The 11,848-nt window shown below is 36.2% G+C and overlaps 1 pseudogene; it reads right to left on the bottom strand.

The window, feature by feature from the left end:
• Positions 1-9,588: 9,588 nt before the first annotated feature.
• LOC125909039 (tubulin polyglutamylase complex subunit 2-like) lies at positions 9,589-10,545 on the bottom strand (annotated as a pseudogene).
• Positions 10,546-11,848: the final 1,303 nt, after the last annotated feature.

Raw genomic sequence — 11,848 nt, 5'->3', positions numbered from 1 at the left:
AAAGATTTTGATGAGACTAGAATGGAATAGCTACCACATATGTGGATTTGTTTCTGGATGCAGTTGCTTTTGGGGGAGAGGCTTAGTGCACATTTTCCATTTTATGAAGGAAATTTTAATTTAGGTGGTATGTTTTAGAAGAAATGTATGTATGGGTGTTGAACAGCCAAAGGAGTGGAATATTTGGACATTGTAATTTTTTTTAACTTCAAAATGTCTGGGAATTCTTCAAGTGGCAGAAATTCTTGCTGTTTAACTTCAGTGGGTGTCATTACAAGTAGCAAAAATGTCCAGATATGACCTCTATGCTATCTGCTGCTTGTGCCTGAATCATAATCCAACCAACAGATGTTTCTGTCCAATATTTTGGATCTGAAAGTAGTCATGCCAAGCAATGGGGACACTGGATTATTCAAGTGGATCACAGCTGCAGAGCCCATTATATAAAAGGGAAGAGTCCAGTGTCCTACAGCAGCTGGCTTTTTCTGTGGCATGATTTTGACTGTAGTTCTAGCTGATTCCTTTGGTGTATGCCCGTTTTCTTAAATTTACTGGAGATATCATCAATTCTATAAGCTATCCAAAATCCTGATAGAAATTCCCTAATATAAATAAATTTGGATTTTTTGTTTGTACACAGAAAGTACAGAGTATTAGTGTCAGAGAAAAAGTGTAAAAGGCAAGTTGAAGTAGCATGTTCAATTTGAGGCAGAGAAATGACAATTAAATCTATGGTTTAGAAACATAATATCTAGGGGCGCCTGGGTGGCTCAGTCGGTTGAGCGTCCTGACTTTGGCTCAGGTCATGATCTCACGGTTTGTGAGTTTGAGCCCCACGTTGGGCTTTGTGCTGACAGCTCGGAGCTCCGAGCCTGGAGCCTGCTTCAGATTCTGTGTCTCCCTCTCTCTCTGCCCCTCCCCAGCTCATGCTCTGTCTCTCTCTTTGTCAAAAATAAATAAACATTAAAAAAAAATTAGAACATAATATTTATTCTTACAAAAATATGTTTAAAAACTTGTTGGCTTGAGGCAATGAGAGAGCGTTAGTTGCCACTCTTGAGGATTTCTCTGTCTCATCTCTATCTCTATCTCTACTCTCTTATCACGACTGGCAATAATACAGTAAAATATTTTGATAATATCAAAATATAATGTCTTAGGAAACAGACTAAAAATGTAATTGATAGAAGATCAATCACTGGATGTAGGAAAAGAAAGGAATAATAGTCAATTATCTAATGAAACTCAAGAGGAGAAACTAGTTTGTGGCAAGAGATAATTTTGAAAAATTAGTTTCATGCATGTTGAATTTGAAATAACAAAGAACATCCAGGAAGACATGTTCAATTGACAAAACCAAGGCTATATCTCACATTTTCAACATATCCTATTCATCTATGTATCTATCCATCTATGTGTGTGTATGTATATGTATATATATGATATATATGTGTATATGTATCATATGGCAGCTACCTACCTATTGATCTATCATCATCATTTATTTTATAAGTTCCTTTTGTTTATATTGGATCCAGCCAAATAATACAAGATAATCTCCCCATCTCCAGATCCTCAATTTGATCACACTTAAAAATTCATATTTGCCATATAAAGTAACATTCACAGACTTCAGGGATTAGAATATGTATATCTTTGAGAGGGCCATTATTATTTAGCCTTATTTTTTGTTGTTTTGTATTCCTCTCATTTTGGTGGATACATCATAAGTAACTTTACTTCAGGGCATATGAGAGGTGGATTTTCTTAGTTTTAGTTTGTTTGTTTGTTTTAATACTCTCTTGACTGATATATTCTCTGGATCTAGAACACTATAGCCAAAATACCAAAATATTTTGCAATTTTTGACATTACTCAAAATTTTTAGCATCAAGTGCTTCCTTTGAACATTCTTAGAATTCAATCTGATTCCTGTTCGGCTATTGGTAATCTTGTTTTCTCTTTGGAATTATTTTTAATAATTTGGATATGCAAAAATCTTCCATGACATGGCAAAGTGCAATCTTTGTTGCATTTACCTTGCCAGATAGTCAGTTCTGGGAAATTTAATTTTTAGCTCTGGAAAATGTTATTTTATTTGTTTGGTAATTTATTTATCTCCATTGTCTCTTTTTCATGAACTTCTAATAGTTAAAAGTCATAATTTATGCATTGATTATTTAATTTTATTTTTATCATTTTCTTTTCTGTATTTTCCTCTGAGTTTTAATTGATTTTTTACTTCAGCAATTAGATTTTGAATTTCTGAAAGGCTTGTATTCTTCACTGATGACCTCTTTTTTCATAACATCATGTTATGACTGTGTCAAATATTTTTCTGAGTTTCTTTGAAGTTATTTACTTCTTTGTTTTTTTAATTTGAATTATTCTACTGAATTATGGAACATATTAAAATATTTCTGTTCCTTGGGATGTCAGTTGTTTGTTACCTCCTTGTTTTTTGTCTTTTTTTTTAGCCTGTTGATTTTCTTCATAAATATTTTGATTCTTGGTTGCTACTTGTATTTAAAAATAAAGGAGTATGTTGATTAATTACTAGGAATCTTGGAGGTTCAGCTGCAGCCCTGCAGAAGTGGGAAGTGAGCTTTAGGGTGCTGTATGGAAGGAAAATGGTGGATTTCTTGCTCCCTAGCTCAAATGCATCCGAATATTGAGGTATTCTTCTGGAGGTTCAAACTACCCATAACTCCTCAAATAACTCTATTTTTAACTAGAGAATAGCTGAGAAGTTTTGTTGTCATTATTCTTTTATCGGTGTATCATTTTATCTGTGTTTTACCCAAGGGAAAGTCCAGAATGCTGATAACTGTGCAAGTTGAATATACAGAGAAGGTGAGGAAGAAAATAGTGAGGCAAATGTTCTAAGAGATGTTAAGCTACTCTGCATTTTCTGCCCCATTCTTCCTTTCATGCCTTTAGCCTGCCTTCACCAAGCCTATTCTGCATACCTTCTGAGATATGCCTTCCTGTTTTATATGGTTCATTAGTAGGTTCCCATCCTTTTTTTAAAAATGAGATTATAACTAAAATATAACATTTATAAGTTTGTGGTATATGATGTGTTGATTTGATACAATTATAGATTGCGATATGATAATCACCATATCATTAGCTAACACCTCTATCAAGTCACATAATTATCATTTCTTTTCTTGTGTGTGGTGAGAACATTTAATACCTAGTCTTTTAGTAACTTTGAAGTATGTAACACAGTTTTGTCTATTATAATCACTATGCTCAGCATTAGTTGTCCAGAAGTTATTTATCTTCTAGTTACAACACCTTCCCATTACATGCCCACTCTTTTCCATTTCCCAGAAATGTCTTGAAAACTCACCAGTGTCCTCCCAATGATGATACCACCACCACTACCCTGACTGCTGTTCCTATCGTGGTCAGGTTTTTTCAACATTTAAACTTCTTTAGGGTAATTTATGTGGAAGTTGAGAGAAGAGGAAAGTAAACTTAGTCCTTTTGGAAAGGATTATCATTGTACTTAAACTGAGGATATGATTGCACATATTCAGGAATACCTTCAAATCATATTTTCACCAAAAAAAATCACTAGTGGGAAAGCAATATAATAATAAGAGAACTTAAAAATGAATAACAAGCCTTGACAAAGAGGAAATTTGAGGTTATCTATCCAGAACAAATCATTTATGAATTTGAACACCTGAAGCTAGTTTTATTAGGAACATATTGTCCTCCATTATGGCTTCACAGGTACGGAATACAGATAATTCCCTAGGATAAAGAGGGCAATAATATCTTAAAGAACATTTGGTACTACAAAACCTATTGTGCCCTACACAGTACATTTTAAGTACATAATTATTTGATGCATTTTACTTCAGAGCTCTGAGAAAAGTGAGGACCTCAAAGCATTGTGTAATGGGAAATTATAAACCCAGATTTATAATATTTTTATAAAGTCATATCCCCTCGGAGAGGAGCATGTGTTATAGTTTTTAAAAGTTGACAAAGAAATGCAACCCAGAAACCAAAAGAAACAAACTACACACTACACCATAAATGAATCTCAATACCATCACCCTAAGTGAAAGAAGCCAAACACAGAATGTATGATTTTATTTCTACCATATAATATATATATATATATATATATATAATCAGTATTTTGAAGAAATGTCTGCATGTTCACTGCAGCTTTATTTATAATGGCCAAGACATAGATATAATCTAAGTGTCCATTGATGGATAAATGGGTAAGGTGAAACACACATACATACAATAGAATACAATTAAGCCATAAACAGAAGGAAATGCTGCCATTTACAATAACTTGGATAAACCTTGAAAGCATTACATGAAGTGAAATAAATCAGGCAAAGACAAACAGTATACGGTATCACTTGTATGTAGAATAAAAAAAAAAAACTAATAGAAAGAAAAAATAGATTGGTGGATGCCAGGGGCTGGAAGGTGGAGGGAATAAGAGATGTTGATCAAATGACACAAACTTCCAGTTATGTTCTGGGGATATAATGGGAAGCATGATGACTATAGTTAACAATATTGTATTGAATACCTGAAAGTTGCAAAATGAACAAATTTTAAATGTTCTCACCATGGGGGGGGGATGCTAATAATGTGAGGTGATAAATGTGTTAACTAAACTTACTATGGTAATTATTTCACAATTATATATGTGTATCAAAATATCACATTTTACACCTTAAACTTGCACAGTGTCATATATGTCAAATATACCCACAATAAAGCTGGGGAGGTGTTGGAAGCAAATCTATTAGAACAAGAAGTGGATCTGTGGCTGCGTGGGGTTGAAAGGGAAACAACAGACTGAGGAAACTTTGAGGGATGATAGAAATATTTAAAACTGGATTGTGTTGATGGTTGTGTAGCTCCGTAAATGTACTAAAACTCATCTAACTATGTACACGTAAAATGGGAGAATTTCATGGTATTTACATTTTTCCTCAACAAAGCTGTTAGGAAAATTAATTCCTTATAATACATTAAGGAGATAGATAAAAAATTAGAATACTTAATCACTCCTTGGCCAATCTCCTCACTCTACAAATGAGACATCCCATCTCAGTACATTCATCCCACTGCAGATGAAGTGACTTGCCCATGATATCACTTCATGGGATGAAGTTTTAACTCTCTTTTCTAATATTATAGCCTGTGCTCAGCCCACCTCATATGCTGCTGTATAAAAATATAATAAACTTTTCTTCAATAAACTTATATATACATAAACAAACATTTTAATCTTATCTCTTTCCAGTATATGACAATAAATATTTAGTGTCTTCCTTGTGTAGTGTTTTAACATTAAAAGAAAAATAACAGTAGCAACAACAACACACTAGAATCAAGCAACTCTATCTACCCTTCAGACATCTTGTCCTAGAGTTCACACACATTAGGAATGAAATGTTGATTCATTATGGAAGAGCACAGAAGGATATTTTCAGGTAAAGTCAACATTGCCTCAGGGTTTTTGCAAACCAAATGTTTTAACAGAGGATTCAATTTCATTCTGGATTAAATGTGACAAACACAAGCTAAATGAAAGAGAGAGGCAAAGTCAAGGCCAACCATTCTTATTTAGTCATCTCCAAGTGAAGCTCAACAACTTAGAAAATTCAGAAAGTAAATATACTGAAGTGTTTTTGCAGAGTTTTTGAGATTGTAGACCTTATTAAACTTTAATAGCAGGCAGGAGGTTTTACCCCAGTAGTCATTTTATCTTCAATGACTCAGGAAGAACAAAAACTTAATTTTTTTTCTTTCCATGAAAAGTGTGTGTACTTTGGAATCAGAAGTTTTAGTTTAAGTCTTCAAGCTGGCTATGTAGACTTTAGATGGTCAGATGACTTCTCTGAGGCTCCAAGTTTCCTCATGCATGAAATGTAGGCACTCTAGAAAATCTAGTGCAAAAGTCTACTGTAAAATATAATGTGTAATATACAAAGAAAGTAAAGACAGGTTAATCGCTACAAAAAGTGTTCAAGTTTACAAAATTGCATGACTGATGAATGGATAAAGAAGATGTGGTCTTTCTATCATCTATCTATCATCTATCTATCTATCTATCTAATATCAATCTATCTATCTACCTATCATCTATCACTCAGCCATGAAAAAGAATATCTTGTCATTTGCAACAATGTGGATGGAGCTAGACACTATTATGCTAAGTTAAGTCAGTCAGAGAAAGACAAATACCATATAATTTCAGCCATGTGTGGAATTTAAGAAACAGAAGAAATGAGTAAAAGGATAAAGAAGAGAAAGAGTGGCAAACCAAGAAACAGACTCAACTATAGAGAACAAATTGTTGGTTACCAGAGGGGAGGTGATGAGGGATGGGTTAAATAGGAGATGGGGATTAAGGAGTGTACTTATTGTGGTGAGCCCTGGGTGATGTATGGAAGTGTTAAATCACTATATTGCACAACTGAAACTAAGATTAACACTGTATGTTAACTAACTGTAATTTAAATAAAAACCAATTTAAAATTGCTGAAGCATCTGGACAGCAAAATATCATTGGAAATAGGGAGGTTGACCCACCTCCCAGAAAGAATAGAACCAGACAGAACTGAGATTGAGTGCATTAGCTGTGAGACACTGGGCACATTGGGTAATCCATCTTAGCTTCGTTACTTATGTCCAAAATAGAGTGAATAAACTTTACTTCAGAGTTAGTTTGGGAAATGCAGTAAAGGGTATATAACACCTGATCTGGATCATAATTAGAACTAAATAAATATTAGTTATTATTTTATTACTTTGGAACTTTATACTAACAAAAACCATTAGTTGAGAATGACTTAATCCACTGTGGGACTGAACTGATCTTTTAAGCAAACACACACACACTCACACCCCACATGTACACATATAAGCATAATGCATGTGTGTGTGTGGTGTGTGTATTTGTATACATATACATATTTAAAAACTACCAATAATACATTTTTGGGGGGCTAATGTTGTGTCAGGGACCCAAACAATCCTTAGGTTAAATGATTCACTATAAAGAAACATAACTAAGAAAAGCTGTTATAATCATGATTCTAATTTATTACAAAGTAAAGTAAAAGTAAAAGGCACATAAAGAAGAGTCCAGGGGGGACAAGGTATGAGCTTTTGGTTTTCCCTGTCAGTGGAATTGTATAACAACGCTTATTTCTCTTAGATTAATGCATAACAACACATATGTATTATTGTAACCCAGAAACACAACACAATCCCAAGACAGAGATTTTATTGGAGTTGGTCATGTAGGCATAAAATGTCCATGAGTCACCCAATCCCCTTCTACTCCAGAGGTCAAAACAGATACAATATGGCCTAATGTTTCCACCATAAATTACACTAGCATAACCTCTCTGGTATAGCCCAAGTCTTCAGGTATACAAAGACTCTTAGGCAGGATCTGACCAGTCCTTAGAGGTTACCTCCCAAGGGTAGGTTCAAGGGTCAGTTTCTTTGGAATGTAAAGGGATTTAACACCTCAAATCTACCATTAACCTTTACTGTACAGGTCGTCCCCCCATCCCTTGGTGTAGGGACTTAGCTCTCTTATAGAAAAAAACATCATATTTGTTTGAGCATCTACATATAGGATAGCATTTATATAAAATATACTCAAATAGTATCAACATGAATATGCTTAACGTTTGGAGAAGCTAGGGTGGTTTAGGGATAGATTTAAAGAAACAACTAATCCATCTGTATTAGTCTGGGCTTTCCAGAGAAATATAGCAAATAGGATTTATACACACACACACACACACACACACACACACACGTTTATTATAAGGAATTGATTCACACTATTATGGAGGCTGGCAAATTCTAAGTTCTGCAGGATGAGATGTCAAGCTGGAAACTTGAAGTCTGAAGACCAGCACGGTTGAACCCCAGGAAGAACCAATGGTTCAGTTCAAGTCTGAAGGCAGGAAAACAGCTGACACCAGATCAAAGACTACCTGGCAATAAAACTTCTCTTACTTAGGGTCAGCCTTTTTATTCCCCTGAGGCATTCAACTGACTGATGTGGGAGACCACATTATGGAGGATAGTCCATATCACTCAGTCTCCAAATCACTCAGTCTCCTGATTTATTTATTTATTTATTTATTTTTAATTTTTTAAATAAGTTTTAAAATGTTTATTTTTGAAAGAGAGAGTTCAAGTGTGGAAGGGGCAGAGAGAGAGAGTGACAGAGGATCCAAAGTACGCTCTGTGCTGACAGCAGTTAGCCCGATGCAGGGCTTGAACCCATGAACCACGAAATCATGACCTGAGCAATAGCCTGACATTTAACTGACAGAGCCACCCAGATGCCCCTTATTTTTAATTTTTAAGTTCATTTTTTAAGAGAGAGAAGGAAAAAAAAAGAGTTCATGAGCAGGGGCAGAGGGGCAGAGGGAGAGAGAGAGAATCTTAAGCACACTAAGCCTGGAGCCTGACATGGGGCATGACACCACAACCCTGGGATCATGACCTGAGCCGAAATCAAGAGTCAGACTCTCAACCAACTGGGCCACCCAGGTTCCCAGTCTTCTTATTTAGATCTTATTCCCATACAAAACATCCTCACTGAAATCCCTAGAATATTTTTTTGGAAGCAATAAACTTTATAGGAAATTGAAAAAGGAGCAGAGTGAGAATTACTCATGAAAAATAAAAACACATAATTGTATCTTCAAGAGTTTTCATGAAACATTATGACCTATCAGATTAAGGTATTCACATTGTCTAACAAAAATGAACTGATCTAAGCAAGGACAGCATGAAAATATTCTAATGCAGTACTGCCCAAGAGAACTTTCTGTGATGATGGAAATGTTGTATTATCTCTATGTTGTCTAATACAGAATCTGCCAGCCACATGGATACTAACAATGTGGGTAATGTGATTGAAGAACTGATTTTTTTTTAATTTAAATACAAGTCAGTTAACATATAGTGTAATCATGGTTTCATGTATAGAATTCAGTGATTCATCACTTACATATACCACCCAGTGCTTATCCCAAGTGCCCTCCTTAATGCCCGTAACCCAGTTAGCCCATCCCCCCCACCCAGAACCCTGTCAGAAACCTTAAGTTTGGTCTCTATATATTAGTCCCTTATGGTTTGAGACTGAGGAACTGAATTTTTAATATAGTTTAAACAACCACATGTGGCTAGTGGCTACCAGTTGAACAGCACAGCTCTAATCTCTCATGGGTCAAAACAGTGGTTTATTTGTGAGACTTCTCTAATCATTGCTGAGGGGTGCAGAGGGTTGGGGATGGAAATAGAGGAAAGCCCTTAACAGATTTATTTAGCTACTTAAACAAGTTCTGAAACTCTCCACATCTTTCAGAGGCAGGGCATGAAGAAAAGACTCTGGGGGAGACCTGAGTACACCATTGAACTCCTGGCGAATACCAAGGCACATAGAAAGCCTAGGGTTTGACTCACTCAGATGGGAAGATGCTTATGGTCCACACACAGAATCTGAGCCTTGGGTCATCTGTGCATCATCTGATGGGGCTGGTGGGAAGGTGGGGGTGCTCATTTATGGACAGGGTTTCCAGGGCTAGAAAAGGATTTAGAGGTGGAGGGAGGACCTGAGGGCCCCTTCTGGCCAAATCCTAGGCCTTATACTCCTTTTGGTATTAGCCAGCACTTGAAGGGCTCAGATCTCCCCCAGAGTCCTTTCCTTGCATCCTGCCTATGCAGACTGGACAGGAATTTTCTTTTGAGGGATTAATGCCTTATTCTTGCTTTTGAACACTTTGCTGGGATCCAGCTTTGTTCACAAAGGAGTTGGTCCCTTCTGCAAGCAGGTTTGTGCTGTAGGTGATGGATTGATACATGTTGAACCATTTTTTTTTGTCTTGTGGGCTAATTCCATAGCTGATGAAGTCCTACTGCCACTGCGGCAGACCCATGTGCATGATGAGCAGGAGATAGTAAGTGGTAAAGGTATCTGTAAGAAAATGCCAGTATAACACTCTGTCCAGGAACCAGATTTCAGTGTCACACTAACACTGCTTTCCCTCTTTGTAGACAAGGAAAACTTCCTATTCCCGTTGCAAGGATCCAGCTCAAATATCACACTTGGAGAATCAAAGTGAGTCTTCTCTGGCTGGTTCTCACTGGCTTCAAGACCGTCATCCTCCAGGTTTACCAGGGTTGGTGGATTAGGGAGTGAATACACAGAAAACTGGTTGAATTGAGTCAGTTTTGAGATTCTGTTAATTGCCATGATGCCCAGTAGAATGATATGCTCATCCAGTTTCACATTCCATGTCCTGTGGAAGCCAGTGGTCATCAGGTAAAAGTTCTTCACATCCTCAGGTAACACACAGTTATTTTTTATTCCCATGAAGAAATCATATGACATTCAGCAGGGTTTTTTTCTATGATAGTCACCCTCTGTCCCACCTGGGGAAGATTGTATTATGCAGGTGATTCCCAGGGTCAGCTTCTCCAGGTGTGCTTGCTACAGCCTGGGGACACTGAATCCTCCACATTCTATGCATGGTGGGGGACACCAGAGACTGGGCCATCAAGTTCACTGCATTTCCAGAGAAGTAGTGCTCCATGCAAAAAGCCAGGAGGGCAGAGATTGGGTGCCTGGGATGCTCTGGGAATAGTAGTTCCCCAAAGCCTTCCCAAGGACTGGCCACCAATGGAGACCACTTCACAGAGGAAGGGGCGGGGTGGGGAACAACTCCTCCATCCAGACCCTCCCAGCCCACCTCTAGAATATATTTTTACAAGAGACTCTATTTATTTTAAAATATTTTTATTTGAATATAGTTAACACACAGTGTTCCATTAATTTCAGGTGAACAACAAACTGATTTGGTAAGTTTATACATCATACTATTACGCTATATTCACCATCTGTCTATGCTACCATATGTCCCAAAACATCTCTATTACATTATCATTATGCTGTGTCTTCTATTCCCATGACTTATTCATTCCATAACTGGAAGCCTGTATCTCCCACTTTCTTTCACCCATTTTGCTCATTCCCACATCCCCTCTCCTCTGGCAGCCATCAGTTTGTTCTCTTTATTTTTAGGTCTGATTCTGCTTTTTGTTTGTTTGTTCATTCATTTGTTCTGTAATTTAGATTCCATATATAAGCAAAAGTATATAGTATTTGTCTTTATCTATTTGATTTATTTTACTTAGCATAATTCCTTCTAGGTCCATCCATGGTTTCATAAGTGGCAAAATCCATTCCTTTTTAATGACTGTGTAATATTACACCATATTATCTATCTGTCTATCTATCTATCTCACATTGTCTTTATCCATTTATCTATCAATGGACACATGGATTGCTTCTGTATCTTGACTATTGTAAATAGTGCTGTGATAAACATAGGCTTGTGTATGTCTTTTGATTTAATGTTTCTGTTTTCTTTGGGTAAATAGTGGAATTATTGGATCATATGGTATTCCCATTATTAATATTTTGATGGATCTTTATATTCTTTTCCACAGTGGCTGCACAAATTTGGATTCCCACTAACAGTATATGAGAATTCCTTTTCCCCACATCCTTGCCATACTTATTTTTATCTTTTTTATTTTAGTTATTCTGACAGGTGTAAGGTGATATATCATTGTAATTTTGATTTACATTTCCTTGATGACTAGTGATGTCAAGAACTTTTTCATTTGTCTGTTGGTCATCTGTACATCTCTGGAAAAATGGCTGTTTAGGTTAGTGTTTTTCATAGTTTTTTTCATAGTTTTTTTTAAATTTTTTTTTATCATCATGATAAGTGTACTCTTTAATCCCCATCAC

Source organism: Panthera uncia (genome assembly GCF_023721935.1).
Source record: "Panthera uncia isolate 11264 chromosome B3 unlocalized genomic scaffold, Puncia_PCG_1.0 HiC_scaffold_1, whole genome shotgun sequence".
Taxonomy (NCBI): Eukaryota; Metazoa; Chordata; class Mammalia; order Carnivora; family Felidae; genus Panthera; species Panthera uncia.
Note: the sequence above shows the minus strand (reverse complement) of the source record. Positions and strands in the feature narration are given on the sequence as shown.